This window comes from Vigna unguiculata, chromosome 11 (genome assembly GCF_037176805.1).
Source record: "Vigna unguiculata cultivar grain cowpea cultivar isolate G323 ecotype 2 chromosome 11, ASM3717680v1, whole genome shotgun sequence".
In the NCBI taxonomy this organism is placed as follows: Eukaryota; Viridiplantae; Streptophyta; class Magnoliopsida; order Fabales; family Fabaceae; genus Vigna; species Vigna unguiculata.
Genome location: NC_140802.1, coordinates 4,334,439 through 4,351,753, shown reverse-complemented (window position 1 = coordinate 4,351,753; position 17,315 = coordinate 4,334,439). Strand labels below are relative to the sequence as shown.

Genomic DNA, 17,315 nt, shown 5'->3' with positions numbered 1-17,315 from the left:
ATACTCAAATTTTATATATTTAATTATTATTATTAATACTAGTGAAAGTGTCTAAGTGTTAATCAACATACTAAGTTATGGGACATGTTACTATATCGTTTGATAGGAAAAGTTAGGGTTAATACGTTTTTATTTCCTAAATTAGACATAAAATTGAAATTGTTTTCGTTTCAAACTTGAATATACTTTTTATCTCCTACTAAAAAAACTCATATTTCATGTCAATTTTGTTTTGAATTTTTTTTGTAGGAAATACTTATAAATTTTGTTATGAAAAAAAGATTTGCAGGAAATTACTGCCAATTTTTTTGCAAAATATTTTGTATAAAACACTTTTTGCAACAAAGTTTGTAAGAAATACTTACGAATTTTATAATTTTGTAGGAAATAATTACCCACGAAGGAATTACCTGCCAATTAAATTTCTTAGAAAAAATAGTAGGAAAAAGCCTTTTCTTGCAAATTTTTTAACAAATTTGCAAGAAAATTCCCATGTATTATGAGAATTTGTAGTATTGTAAACTTAAAAATTGAATAGATTTAGTCTTTTGAATCCAAGGACTTTAATTTTTTTTACATGATAAATAATCTATCTACACAAAAGAGTTTGATACAAAATTTAAAGCATGATTTTATGATGACTAATAGATAGAGATATGTCTAGAATGTAGAAAGCCACGTACAAAAGAGAAACATATTGCTTAAAAAAAGGGTAAAACTTGCAACAAAAATATCACCATCTTTTGCTTAAAACTGCTTGTGAAAAATCTTTACCCCTTTTATAAGAGTTGATGGACACCAAAGTTCTTGAAATAAATCAAGGTCAACTCAAGAGTAAAGCAAGTAAAACACTCGCTTTAGACCTCAAGGATAAGAAGGCTTCAAATTTTTTTACTACTAATATTTCTCTATTAAATTAATTCTAAAAATGTTTAAGAAAAAAATGCTCAAATTTCTATTTAGTACTAATTAATATACCTCTATTAAACTAATTATAAAATTACGTTTAAAATAAAAAATGTCTCAAAAAAATATTTTATTATTAATATAGCTCTATTAAATTAAGTATAAGTTTATGTTTGAGATTAAAATTTAATTAAATTATTATTAGTTTATGTTAATTTTTATTGGTAGTAAAAATGATAATTAATGATTTAAAACTTCTTTTTAGTAAATTATAATTTCGTTTACAAGAAAGAGAATGATTAACTATTTTATTTTCTTATAATAAATCTAGATTCTATTTTTTTCTTTTGTCTCTCTATGACTTCGCTTATCTCTCCTTACTTTATTTTCTTCTAAAATAGTCTTTTTTTAGGGTTTTGACATATTACATCCATTTAATCTCTTGGATCTCATATTGTCCGTGTGTATCAATTTTTTCATCTTCATCTATGGTTAGTATGTTTTTTCTTTCATCCTCATTTCTCGTTACCATGTTTTTTCTTTTTATTTGTGTAGTTGTTATTTTTATTTTGTTTTGGATTTGTATTAGAATTAAAAATTAGTTTCTTTTGCCCAGTCTTATTTTTCGGTACTTTTAAAGTTACGAGTTTCGAGGGTTTTTTTTGTATATATCTTGACATGGAACTGAATTTTTTTTACAAAAATTATTAATTAGATTATGGTTTACTCTTTTGGTGGATAATAGATTAATTGAAGTATAATTCAAAGTCGAGATTTCTGTAGAAAGATAATTCAAATTTAGGAAAAAAAAGACTTATTATCGAGTTGAGAAGAACAATATTTTCTTAATTATTTTTATTAATGATTAATCTTAAAATAATCAGTTTTGCAGGTTTGAGATAAAGTTGAGACTTAAGGACGAAAAAGATACTCGAGACTTCAAAATATTGCAAGTCTACTGTCGAGTTTATTTTCTTGACAACCCGAACTAGGTTTTATTATTTTAATTCATTCATTTTATATATTTATCTTTAGTAGTGTTTTATATATTATATTTTTTATTTCATATAAAAATATATAGATAAATTTTGAATCAAACTATTAAAAAATTCAAACGAAAAGAAGAATTGAAGCTTTAATTGTATAACAAAAAGGAGTTATGAACAAAAAAGAGTAATTTTTTTGTGTATTACTGTGTGTAGATCTCTCTTTTTTTGAAAAACTTAAACCTTGAACAATCTTTAAAACATGATAATTTGTTGGATATCGAAGGATTTGATTTAATTTCATAATTAAATATCTTAAGAGAAATTATAAGTTTAAAAAATGATAAACCAAATTGACATTCTTAATTATATGAAAAGAATATTTTTTTTTTCACATGCATATATAATATAAGTTATTTTAATTGAAAGGAGTTTCTAAAGATTAAAGATAATAAAAACTCAAACTTATTTAAGATGAACAATTACGGATTTGTAGACATGGGTCATCAATGGGAGACATGTGGGCACAAATATAGGTAATCAATCTATTCATGTTATCTTACCATGTGGTTCTCAATAATTTGCCAAATTACTACAAACAAAAGTGTTACTGTACTTTTGTACTCCCACAAATTTAACTCTTGTAACAAGTAACTTTTCTTTTATCAATATATTAATATATTAAGTTACGGAACATGTTACTGTATCGTCTGATTGGAAAAGTTAAGATTAATACGTTTTTATTCTCTAAATTTATTGAAATTTATTTTTATTTTAAATTTTAATATATTTTTTATCCAAATTTAAAAATTGAATAGATTTAATTTTTTTAATCCAACTGCTTCAACTCGTTTTACATGTTAAGTTAAATAATGTTTGAAATTATTATTTAAATTGTTTATGCTATTTAATATATTTTAATTTAAATGTTAATCTAAAATAGTATGTAATACGTAAAAATAAATTGACGTTATTGGATTATAAAAATTATATTGTGATATAAACAAATTTTAATTTTATATATAAATTTAGAGGAAAAAAATATTTAACCTATTGGATGTCGCAGAAAACAAATCATTTTAGTAAAAATATTCAATCATAATCGAAATCAGTCACTGATATGGTTTGTGCTTTATTATATAAAATAAATAAACTGTTTAACTACTCAGAAGTATTACTATATATGTATAAGTTTTCTTATTTTATAATTAGAGATAGTTAAAAAAATGTTTTTACTGTGTCTCTATAACGTCAAGAATTAAAATGAAAAAAAGGGCAAAATTAGTGTTACTCTTATCACAAATATTATTTATTTTCTCTATAAATGATGCTATAACTTTGGTAGTAGATTTTTTTTATCTTTGTTATTTATTTTCTTGCATTTTAATTCTTGCATCATTATTTTCTTTTTCTTCAACTTATTTTTAATGTTTATGCGTAATAATATCATTAGTTTAATTTTTCTTTTGTTTCTTATTCCACTTCCTTCCGTTTAAGAAACTTGTAAAAGTGTTTGTTTTTTTCAGACTTATATCATAAATATAAAAGTGTTTCATGAAAGGGTATTTATTTTTTAGAATGAAAAAATTATACGAATAAAATCTGCGATAAATAGTTAGCACCAATAGTATTTATTATTTGTAGGTGGTAGGTATTTTAGTATCCACTTATAAACGGGTCGGATACATGTATTATATTACCCGTACCCGGAATATTCTTATCTGAAAAAATTAAAATTTAATTTATATTTTATTAAGTTAAATTTAATTAAAAATAAAATTTAATTTATATTTTATTAGGTTAAATTTAATTAAAAATAAAATTTAATGTTTAAATAATTTTATTTGTATTATATTTTATACTTTTCTATAAATTTAATTATATTTTATTTTAAAAATTTGTAAAATATTTTTTAAATATCTACGGGTATACAGGGATACTTACAAATTTTAAAAAATCCACGAATATTTTTTTATACAGACATCCGACGAATAACAAGGTGAATAACTTGTTGGATTATTTTTTTTCAGGTCGGATAGCGAATAAGCATTGTCCGACCAGACCCGACCCGTTGTCATATCTATTTATTATTCTTTATGCATGATTTTATTTTAGAGGAGATGAACAAGATGAAATATCTTTAAAAATAACCATAAAAATATATTTAGTAAATCCATGCTACGAATTTAACATTTTTTGCTAATTTTGTGTGTAATATTATAAAATTGAAAATATTTAATGATTGATTGCTAGTCTATTAGAACTCATACAAAACTTTTGTTTTAGGTTGCAATAATTGTATTTCAATTATTAAATTTTTATTAAAATAAAGACCCTGGCTTGATTTTATCACAGAAAATCCATGCTGAAACAATGTAAGGCCTTGTTCTTTTTCTGCCCCAAATCTGATGGGCCTAAGAGCCGGCCCAAAGGTTAAAGCTGAGTCTAAGGTGCCCTAACTCTCACACTCTCTTCATTCACAGATTCGCAGCCGCCTCCTTCCCTTTCGTACCACTAGAGCTCTGTTAGGGTTTACTTCCCACCTCGAACCAGTCCACCTAAAAGCTCGAGTAGTGAGTTCTACTCCACTACTGCAAGTTCATCACTCGAGCTGCTGTGCTCCGAGGCCCGGTGTCGAAGTTGTGTTAGCCCTTTTCCAGGTACGGGAAGTTAGAGTCCGAGTTTAAGTTGTATTTTTATGCTTGATCTTGAGCTTGTGAATGGACTGCATGAATAAATCACTAGTTTGGTGTGTATGGTGCTTGGTATTTTTGGTTGGGTCGGGAAACGCCTTTGTTGCAGGTGAATCAGGGGCGAGAGCTGTTAATCTCGCCCAGGCGAGTTAGGTTCGCCTAAGCGAGCCTGACGAAGACTCGCCCAAACCCCATTGCGTGGAAGGTCGCCCAGGCGACCCGTTCGAACGTTTGAGCGAGTGAACACCTCGCCCAAGCGAGAGGGGTCTCGCCTAAGCGAGATCCCGTGATGTTCCCTGGGTGCTTCATCGAACCCTCGCCTAGGCGAAGGGGGGGGGGGGGGGCTCGCCTGAGCGAGCACGTCTCGCCCGAGCGAAACCCCTCAGCCTGAGCGAGGGGTTGGGCGAGGCTGTGCGCTGTTTGGGTGCTTGTTTATTCTTGGATGATTTATATTGGTTTAGGTATGAATTGTATGATGAGAAACATGTATATAATGGAGTATTATGTATGCTTGGCATGAATTATGAATTGCGTATGACAGGTTGGGTGTGATCATGACATGTAAAATGAATGAGTGGATTGAACCAAAAGGAACATGTTATTGATATGAGATGAGGCCCTAGGTTCATGGGGTGGTGATGATCAGAAGTATGGATTTGAAACACGATGCGTATGAGGAATTAATCTCAAGGGTTGGTATGGAAATGTAAATATGATTTGATGTTCTCTTATTGTTGAGTTATGAATGTTGGTCCTTGTCAGCGTGTAAATTCCTTGGGGCCTCTAGGTGAGACCTCCGAGGTTGCGCTTCAGTGGTCGGGACGTAATTCCATGGCCCCTGTTAGTGGGTGTCCATGGTGGTGCTCCATCTGTATAACTAGGTAAGGATTCAAGTTAAGGTTGCATCCTGACACTCTAAGGAGCCAGTTAGTCTCACTTAGAGCGGACTGACTCCTGTGGTGAGAGTAGTAGGAGGCCTGAAATTCATTAAGGGCTAACCTTGTGGTGAAGGAGATTTGATTCATTGTAACACTTGTAACACATAGCTCGGAGATGAGCAGCTCAGGGTCGAGCAGGGGTATCCACCACAAGTGCAATGTTCCGCTGAATCCGACTAAGTTATACGTATCTTGATGAGTCGAGTCGAGTCGTAGTGTATTGAATGAAGAGTCATGACATGCTTGATAGTGATATAGATATGGGATGATGATACTGTATTTGACTGTATGATAAAAATGTGTTGGCTCTAGCTTACCCTGTTTATTGTATGGTTGTCTTGTATGTGGTACTTCTTTCTTGCGATGATCATCAATTCGATTGATGGGAGCAGATGGGCGAGGTTCTCGTGGCCAACAAGGGAATGGTGATTCCGCTGCTTAGCCATCTGGCTGGAGTTCTCTTCTTTTTTTCCTTAGGGCTAAGGCCCATGTATCGTTTCATATGTTTCTACTTTACGCTCTTTATTAGGTTGGTTTTCCGTTTTCCTTTGGCATCGTGGTGTGCCCAGTTTTGTAGGAGTTGTGTTTAAAACCCCAGGACTACGCTACTTTGGTCATCTCTGTGTGACGTTTCCTTTAATTTTACGCATTAAATTAAATGGGGCGTTACAAACAAAAGTGTCAGAATGGCTGGTACAAAATGAATAAATTATATTTGTTTTGACAAAACACTAGTGTATTTTAGAGATTTTACAGCGCTGTATATGCCTCGGTTCATGCGGACCCGCTGCATAAAAGCACGCGGTGGCAGTTTTGTAATTAAATTGAACTTTTATGCCTCGGTTGTCATAATAACCGAGGCATATAGAGCTAAAAAAAATTTGACTCAGCGCCTTGACCACTAATTTAATTTATTTATTTTTTTCACTGATGCAATATGCCTCGGTTCTCTCTTAACCGAGGCAGTAGAGACATAGATGTTTATCTCAGTCCACTAGTTGAAGACTTGAAGATGTTGTGGGAGGATGGGGTTGAAACATTTGATGCTTTTACTTCTAAGACTTTCATGATGCGTGCAATGTTATTTTGCACAATTAATGATTTTCCAGCTTACGGTTATTTGTCAGGATATATTGTTATTTTTTTTTATTGCATGCGTCATTGGCAACTAGTTGTAATTTCCATGAAGGACAACATTGCTGTGTGGCTTTGTTCCTTGCACAGGCCTCCTCCTAACCATCTGAGACAAGTTTAGATTGGTAAGAACCTTAATTTTATGAACTTTCTTTCTTATATAATTGTATCTTAACACCTTACCTTTTTCATAGTTCAATCGCTGGACATAGCATGTTGTTAGGGAAATCAACTGCTATGACAAAAAGGCTAGCATGGTTGAGCCTCAAGGTTTGCTATTTTGGTCTATAGTATTATAATTATTCAATTTCTTTTCTTCATCAATTACTTATATATGTGCATTCATTGTAGTGTAATTTACAAACCGGCTCATATGAGTGCGGTTACTATGTAATGCAATGGATATCAACCATTGTACGTGCTCGTATCACAAGTGGTTGGGAAACGGTAATTGTTTCACTATATGAAATACTTATATGCAATTTTGGCTTAGTTTATATACTAATTTAAATTATTCTCTTGTGTGCAGAGATTTGGTACTAGTACATCAATCCCCGTCAAGTCCATCAAATATTTAAGGATAGCTTTGGCAAAGTATATTATTCAAATGTACAATAGTACTTAGTATATTTGTTTATGGAAGCACATGATATTGTAATGAGTGCTACAATATGAATAGTATTTAAGTATTGTAATGAGTCCATCAATTATAATATGATATTGTTTCTGGCTGGGTTTGTATTTCTGGTTCAAAATTTGCAGGTTAAATGTGCTAGATTTGAATGAAATAGGACTAGAATTTAAAAAAAAAAATAGCTTTATGCCTCGGTTGTAACCAAAACCGAGGCAGAAGATCATTCGAATTTTTAATATTTTTTTTTACATGGCCATATGCCTCGGTTAGACCAGAACCGAGGCAGTAAAGTTCACTTTCTGTCGCGGTCAAAACAGACCCGAGGCAGAAAGTATATTAAATTTTTTTTATTTTTTGAATTTCTGGTACGCATTAGGCCTCGGTTGGGCGGAAACCGAGGCAGTAAATATTTTATATGCCTCGGGTTGTAACCGAGGCATAAACTACTGGCTTTTTACCTCAGTCGTATATGCAGCGGTTGCGGACCCGAAGCCAAAAGCTGAAAATAACCGCTGTCATTTCCCTTCCCTGCACTAGTGAAATGACATCGATGCCAGACACGTGGGGACAAAGTTGTCCTTTTATGACAATATATGATATCAATCTACTCATATTATCTTTGCATGTGGTTCACAATAATAAAAAAATTAAGAAAAAAATATAAAAAAAAGTTAAAAAAAAACCAATAAAATGACACGTAACAATCATGATTCATTATAAAATAAAAATGTGAATTTTTATTAAACTAATTACTATTAATTACTATTAATTTTAAACTAATTGTAGCCTAAAACAAAAAATATTTAATAAAAATGTGAATTTTAATAAAAATATCATTATAAAATTTACATAAAAATTAAATTTGGTAGTGCAAAATTACTCCTTTTAAACAAATGGGACTAAATTAAAAAAAAATAATGAATATAGGGATCAAATTGAATATAAAACATTTGACACGTGAACATTTTTTAAAATTAAAAATAAAAATAAAAAAAATAAGAAAACTAAAAACAAACTAAAAAAATGAATAAAACCCTGAAGTGACATGTGACACGTGACGGTTACTGTTCATAATGTTTACCTATTTTGACCAAAAAGATCAAACTAAATAAAATTGACGAAAATTAAGATCTTATTGAAAAAAAAAATATTAGGACTAAATTAAAAAAAAAAACAAAAATATACCTATATTTATAATTAGAGATAAGGAAATATTTTGTACAACGTCTCTATAACGTCAAAGAATGAAAATTAAAAAAGGACAAAAATATTTTGTTTGTGTTGTTACCAATATTATTTATTTTCTTGATGAATTGATGCTATAACCTTGGTACTCGATTATTTTTATCATTGTTATTTATGTTTCTTGCATTTTAATTCTTGCATCATTCGTTGCTTTTTCTTCAACTTATTTTTTATGTTTATGCGTAATATTATGTCAGTTTAGTTTTTCTTTTGTTTCTTTCCTTAGGTTTAAGAAACTTTTACAATTTTTTTTTTGACGTCAGAAATATGAAAGTGTTTCATGTAGTGCTATTTTATTATCCATATGGCTCCATTTTATTTTAAAAGAGATGAACTAGATGCTATCTTTAAAAATAATCACACAAATCTTGGTTCCCATTTTTTATTTGACTCAATTCAAGTGATATAAAGATATTCAATATCTCTTTCATTATTTGTCTCAATATAATATTCATTTAAACAAATATCCTTGAAACTTAATAAGTTTCTACTCGACTTAGGAAAATAAAATGCATTTTTAATATGCAATCTTGTACCTCTTGGTAGAAGTACACTAACTCTTCCGGAGCCTTCAATTATATCTTTAGTACCATAAATAGTACTAAGATTGACTTTTTGCATTACCAAACAAGATAAAAATTTATTACTCTTGAGAATTGTATGAGTTGTTGCATTATCATCAAAGCACAAATCCTCATCATTGGTGTTATTGTCAATATTCATTATTCATATAAACATAAATATCAATATTAGATATTACTTTGTAAGAGGAGATGAAAAAAATAAATAAATAAAAAATAAAAATAGAGGATTTTATTCATAAAAATATAAAAACTTATATATATATATATATATATATATATATATATATATATATATATATATATAAGCAACATGAATTAAATATAAAACATTGTCTTAAAATTAAAAATATAATATAAAATAAAATAAAACTATTTTCTAACACTTCCATCACCAATAAGGTGATCAATGCTTCCATCTAGTTTAGAAAAGAAATCACCAATATCTATCAAGTTGAGTAGTATCATATGGTCATAATCAGAATCACCATCTTCATAAGCAAAATGTATTTCTATGTTCTTCTCATTATTTGTAAGATACTTTGGTGTACAACAAGTACAACTCAAATGGCCTTTACCATCGTAATGATAATATATACTTTCATCTTATTTGTCAATATTTTCACATTTTTCTTTTTCCTTTTTCACATTATTGTGCCACTTTTGGTGATAAAATGTGTCTTTGAAATTTTCTTTATAACCAGGTTCACAAAATATCACGATCATGAAAATATAAATCAAATGTTACTTCATTCACTTCTGGGAATGGAGTAGAACCAATATGACATGTTTCATGATTTTCTATCAAAAGTTCACTACTTTGTTCAGCCATACAAAGGCATGAAATAAATTCATAGTATTTATTGCTGCATTCACTTCTGGGAATGGAGCGGATCTCATGATTTTTCATCAAAAGATTCATTGCTTTGTTCAACCATACAAAGACATGAAATCAATTCATAATATTTGTGAAATCTCTTTTCATAGTCTTGTTGTCGTAGTAGCAAATTAGTTATTCACATGCTTTATTTCTTTCTTTAATGGTATCCTAAGACCCATTGCATCTAAATTTCAACATTTAATATCGAATATAAGTAATTCTTCTGTGTAATATCAAGGGTCAAAAATTCAAATTTAGCAACATTTGGTGTGTTTAGAACTAGCACATAAAATAATAATAATAATAATAATAATAATAATAATAATAATCACCGTCATAGTAAAAATAAAAATAATAAGACGGAGATGAAAATTGATAAAATCAAACAATTCTTATCACAAGAAGAAGAATATAAGGCAAATGAAGAAAGAATTAGAAAGAGTCTGCATTGAGACACGCAAAGCGTTGTCGTTAGAGAGTAAAAACTTTCACTAGTCCTCAGTTGGTTGGAGCATCGTACTGATAAGGTGTTATGAAATAAAACATAATAGAGAGAAGAGAGAAGTATAGACAATAGAAGGAAGAATAAACAATGAGAGAATACAAAGTAACTTTTCTGTGTATCTTATTATTGATAAGAAGAGTCTTAATTATAAATACAACATGGTAACCCAGAAAGGATATAAATCAAATAGTTAATGCAAAATATTATATAAAGAGTAATGAATCATATAAGTATCAATCATACAAATCATATGATCATATGAGTAAATGTATGAAATCAATGGACGACCATTAATTCATAACAAAACAAACTAATAAAATTCTAAAGTGACACATGACAATTAATATTTATAATAAAATTCTAAAATGACACGTGACAATTAATATTTATAACTGTTACCTATCTAGACTACCTTACAAATATCTAGACTATGGACAAAATTGAATAAAATTGAAAAAATAAGACCACGTTAAATAAAAGAATATTAGAACTAAATGTACATAACAAAATGAAAATATACCTATCTTATAATTAGAGATAAGAAAATATTTTGTACCACGTCTCTATAACGTCAATAATTAAAATTAAGAAAGGAGAAAAAATATTGTGTTTCTGTTATTACCAATATTATTTATTTTCTTGATGAATTGATGTTATAACCTTGGTACTTGATTATTTTTATATTGTTATTTATGTTTCTTTGCATTTTAATTCTTGCATGATTCGTTGCTTTTTCTTCAACTTACTTTTTATGTTTATGCGTAATAATATGTTAGTTTAATTTTTCTTTTGTTTCTTTCCTTAGGTTTAAGAAACTTCTACAACTTTTTTTTTTTTTTTACATCAGAAATATGAAAGTGTTTCATGTAGTGCTATTTTATTATCCATATGTCTCCATTTTATTTTAAAAGAGATGAACTAGATGCTATCTTTATAAATAATCACACAAATCTTCGTTCGCATTAATCACACGTAGGTTGTTGCTCCGTTGCTGGAACGACACTATTATCTGACTATTAGAGTGGGCTTTTTCCTAAAATGCAACATTATTGTAATGATAAAAAATAAATTAATCACTTAAATCAACACAGCTTTTGTGAGGTTGTGCCCATCCACGTCCTTTTTCTATATTCCTTCTCTCAAAGTTTCAAAAGAGAATAGTAGAAATAATAATATAACAAAAGTATAATGAAGTAATTAAAATAAATAAATAAATAGAGAAACTTACCTTACAATTTTTCTCATTTCATCTTCCACCCTCCATTACAATTTTTTTTTTTCTCAAATCGACCTCCAATGCACATCCTTTTAACAAATCAATCATACCATTGAGAAATTAAGAAGTTAATGAATGTTTTAAACTGATCAGATTTTAAAACAGTATAAATTTTCATCTATCTTATAAAGTCATTTATCTCTTAGTTTCGTGATGTTTTAGTCATCAATCTTAGTGAAGACATTTAAAAGAAGTGATCCTCTCAGCTTATTCTACCATATACTAAATCTTTATCTTATTTGGACACTTTGGTATAAGCCACTAACTGGGAGTAATGTAATCTCTTAAGCTTGGAGTTTAGTTTGAAACAAGTTATTTTAAGGTAAGAGAAGCTAGTTAGCATTCTTAAATATTATTGTTTTAAACGTCATAGAAACATTGAAATGATTGTGACAAGATCTTTGTGGTATTGATTGTTGTCAAACAAGTTAGATTTGTGGAGTTTGATCGGTATGTTTGAATTTTGTTTTGGATGTTGTTCTTTGTTTATTCATGTTAGTATGAGTGATTTGATCTTTTTTAATTTGTGATAATGACGAGGCGAGTTGTGAAAGGGTTGGGAAATTGAACTTTGATGGTTGTTGGGTTGTAACAAATGGGGCTGGGTAAAATGTGTGATCTGTGTTTGGTGTGTTCAAATTGGGAACAGGCACCAACCAGCTACCGATGAGCACACGTAGGAGATATCTGGGTGAGAGTAGGATTGATGGGCAAAAGCTCATCCAAAGAGCATCAGGGCAACCACCGCTGGTTGCCCCATATGTGGCACTGGGCGCATCTATGAACGTTGGGCAATAATGGGGTCTTACTGAGTGGGAGTTCTAGAGAATATTATTGGTTTTAGTGTTTTAAAATAATTTGGGGTGGTAGAAGCATAATATGAGTTTTGTGTTAATGATATATATGTAATGGCTCCTAAGGAGGGGTATTACTTTGATGTGATGTGATAATAGATGGTGTATTGAGAGGGATTCCAAGTACAGACTATCCTAATTCGACACTAAAAAACTCATTTTTTTGCCAATTTTCTTTTGAAATTTTTGTTGTAGGAAATACTTATAAATTTTGTTATGAAAAAAATTTGTAAGAAATTGCTACCAATTTTGTTGCAAAATATTTTGTATAAAACACTTTTCGCAACAAATTTTGTAGGAAATACTTATAAATTTTATAATTTTGTAGAAAATAATTATCCATGAAGGAATTACTTGCCAATTCAGATCCTTAGAAAAAATAGCAGGAAAACGTCTTTTCTTGTAAATTTTTTTAACAAATTTGCAAGAAAATTCTCATGTAGTATGAGAATTTTTAGTAGTGCGATTAATATCAGATTCAAGTAAAGGATGATTTCTAGTGGTGAGATTGAAGAAGATGGTGTATGATTTTGACAATGATATCCATGTTAGTTATAATTGAGTAAAAATGATTTTATTGCCTTCCTTATGCATTAAACTAAAAATCCACATATATGGTTATTTAAGACTTGATATAAGTAAACCCATGGTATGTGATTTGCATATTAGTTATCCCTTCTAGTTATAGTTGAAGAAGGAAGATTTCATCGTGCCTACTCTTTACTTCACAACTGCGAACCATGAGATATGATTTGCACATTACATATCAATGTTACATATACTTGAGTAGCGATGATTTGCATTGGTTGTGTCATTCCGTTGGGCAAGGAATGTGAGTTCCAATAAGTCTTGGTTAAATAGCTGGACAATCGACATCACCACGACACACCATTTCAACATGAGGCACAAGTTGATGAGAGTTGGAAGTAAGCAATGGATGATTATGAATGGAGAAGCATTGGCGATTGACAACGATAAAAGTAATGGCTTTCAACCATGTAGTCCCCGATTTTGGAAAACTTGCAACAAAAATATGATTGTCTTTTACTTGAAACTGCTTCTGAAATTTTTTTACGTTTTTTATAAGAGTGGATGGGCAATGAAATTCTTGAAATAGATATATATATATATATATATATATTAGGTGATTCAAAACCCCTCTCTATTGGGAGGGATGAGAGAATTATTTCATCTTCTGCATTTGGTTCCATTGGAACTGAAAAGATTCAACAGGAAAAACCCTAGAAAATTTGCAAATTTTTAGTGAGGATATCGATTAGCTAAAATGTGAGGATAATTGGAAGTGATGGATGGAGAATTTGGTCGTTCAATAATATCTTTTATAGCAATATAAGTTGAAGAAATTATAATGTCTTTGACAAAGGTTAGACAAGTATTTTTCAAATCAGACAAAATTTTTAAATAATTATCAATTTTAATAATAAAAATTATATTTAGAAATCAATTTCTTAATTATATAAATATATTGTGCAATAGAATTCCGTAAAAAATAAGTACAACATGTGATTGATTTTAAAATTTTTAAAAGAAGCACATCCAAATCTAATTAACAGATTAAAACACGAGGAGGAAAATTGAAAAAGTACTGCACGAAATTAGAGAAAAATCAAGTTAAACTTAAAATATTATAACCAAAAGTAACGTGAATATATAAGAATAAAATGCATCATATTATAATATGTATTCCATATTAAAAAGTTAGACTAACATGAATTTGTAAAGATGTAGAAATGGTGTGGATTCCGTACAAAATAAATTATAATAATCTATAATAATATATAGAGAATATTTGTATCCAAATTTTGTTTTTTCAGTTTTATTTTTAATTATTATTTTAAAAATTAATTATTTTATAAATAATTTATTTTTAATTATTATTTTAAAAATCTCTTCCACCGATTATTTTAAAAACTTATTTTGTGTACCTATTACATTTTTTTTAATTTTACATTTATCAACTATTTTAAAATTAATTATATATTTTTTATTAATTTTAATAAAATTTTTATCAAAATTAAAAAGTACGAAAAGTACAGGCGCCACACCATCATGTTTTCAATAATAATAATAATAATAATAATAATAATAATAATTATTATTATTATAATAATAATAATAATATGATATTAATAATAATGATAATAATAATGATAATAATAAAAATAATAATATTAATAATGATAATGACAATAATAATGACAATAATATAAATATTGATATTAATAATAATAATAATAATAATAATCTATAATCTATAACATACATAAAAAGAAATATATTTTGTGTCTACAATTATTTATTCCTATTTTACTTTTATTATATAATTATTTATTATATTTTAAAGACTAACATTTATCTTTACATATTTTTTATCAAATTATCTAAACATTTTTTTTTCATTTATCAGCAATTATTTTCTCCCTTTATTCTATATAAATATAAATTCACTTTCTATATTAAGTTAGTAATACTATCACCGACTTATATAATATCATACATATCTACAAAATATATATATATATATATATATATATATATATATATAAATAAATAAGATTCTTGTGTTTACTATTATTATTTCTATTTTACCTTTTATAAATAATATAATTATTTATTTATTTTTTAAAGATTAATGGTTACTTTAAAAAAATTTATAAAACTCTCCTAATAGTTATTTTTTTTTCCCTTTCCTCTATCCATTCATCAAGAGTTATTTTCTCTTATTTTATTCATTCATTACACTCTGCTCTTAGTAATATAATATTATACAAATTTAAAAATTATGTATATACCAGCTCGATATGATCTGCTACGGATAATAATAATAATAATGATCATCTGTAACTATATATAGAAGATTTGGATTCCTTTTCTGTGTAAAAAATTATTATTTTTATTTTATTTTTACAATATAATTATTTATTTATTAAAGACTAACAGTTATTTTTACATATTTTTTATAAAATTATCCTAACAATTATTTTCTCTTATTTTTTTCTTCTATAATCAAAGTTTAAATTACATTGTGTTAATTCGCTTGCTGTTTGTACTCCTCTCAATATAGTTATAAAATATTTCTTTTGCTAAAATAGAAAAAAGAAAGTGAAGCTTGAGCACATACAAGATTGAACGGAAGCACATGAAAGGTAACAACAACAATAGTCACAAGGGTATACGAAACCTCTTTATTTCAGAAACAACGAAAAGAAGTAACAACACATTTATGTCACTCAATACAGTACATACTTTTTCTGAAGCCACTTATTCACTTATGTATTTTATAACAATGAATCGTTCTAAATCATAAATGATAAACCTGATTCACCAAATTTTTCTTCCATAATTTTTGTTAATTTTTCTGTCATGGAAGGAGAAAAATAATTTAACCAATCTCTAGTTTCTCCTTTGCGAAAATAGTACTTTTTATCCGCAAATCGGTGTATTATTCCAGATTTATTGACTTCCAAGTTCTTCATCTCCTCAAAGCTACATAACTTGATTATGCTTTCGATCACTTGGTTGTTTTCTTCCTCTTGAGTGAAAGGAAAACCCAAAAATTCTGCAATTCTTTTGACTTGAAAATTGGCATCATCTTTAAGATCTTCATACTTCAAGAACAAAACCTTATCTGGTTTGGCTAAGCTCTCCTTCCAATAACCTACCATGTGACTCCACCATGGACCAAACTCAATTATCCCATCACAATACATTTCAAAAGCTTCCTCAATTTTCAGTGTGGTCAAAGGCTCACGCTTAATTTTATCATAGTAAATCCATGATGAAACAAAAGTGTCAAAAGGGTTCCTACAAATATAAATAATCTTAGAATTACATTCCATGATCGAGTTGGGCAAGGAAGGGAATGGAGTGTGAGTTCCAAAAAGTCTTGGTTCAATAGTTGGAAAATCGACATCACCACGATACACAGGTTCAACAGGAGGCACAAGTTGATGAGGGTTGGAAGTAAGCAATGGATGATTATGAATGGAGAAGCATTGGCGATTAACAATGGCAAAAGCAATGGCTTTCAACCATGTAGTGCCTGATTTTGGAAAACTTGCAACAAAAATATCACTGTCTTTTGCTTGAAACTGTTTTTGAAAATTGTTTACCTCTTTTATGAGAGTGGATGGGCACCAAAATTGTTGGAATAGATAGAGATCAGGGATTGCCCAACCTCTCTCTTTGGAGAGGGATGAGAGAATTAGTTCATCTTCCATTGCCACTGAAAAGATTCAACAGGAAAAACCCTAGAAATTTGCAAATTTCTTGAGAGGATTTCGGTTAGCTAGAATGTGATGATAATTGGAAGTGTTGGATGGAGAATTTGGTCGCTGACCAATATCTTTTATAGAAATATAAGTTGAGGAAATTATAATGGCTTTGACAAATGGCAGACAAGTTTACTGTTATACTTTTTACATTTATGACAAATAATAATTAATTTTAGGTTTAATTAATCAGATGGTATTTATTTTGGTTCATATGTATCAGTTTGATACCTATTAACCAAAATGTGTTAATTGTCTTTCAACTCTTGATAAAGTATTAATTAATTGAGACACTTCTTCAAAAGTTAAAATGCAATTTACATTTTTTGTAATGACAGACACAAAATTAACACATTCAAACAAAAGTCAGTACCATCCAATTAATAAAAAG

The 17,315-nt window shown here is 28.7% G+C and overlaps 1 pseudogene; it reads right to left on the bottom strand.

The window, feature by feature from the left end:
* Positions 1-15,917: 15,917 nt before the first annotated feature.
* Positions 15,918-16,892, bottom strand: LOC114169446 (cytosolic sulfotransferase 15 pseudogene; annotated as a pseudogene).
* Between the last annotated feature and the right edge of the window lie 423 nt (positions 16,893-17,315).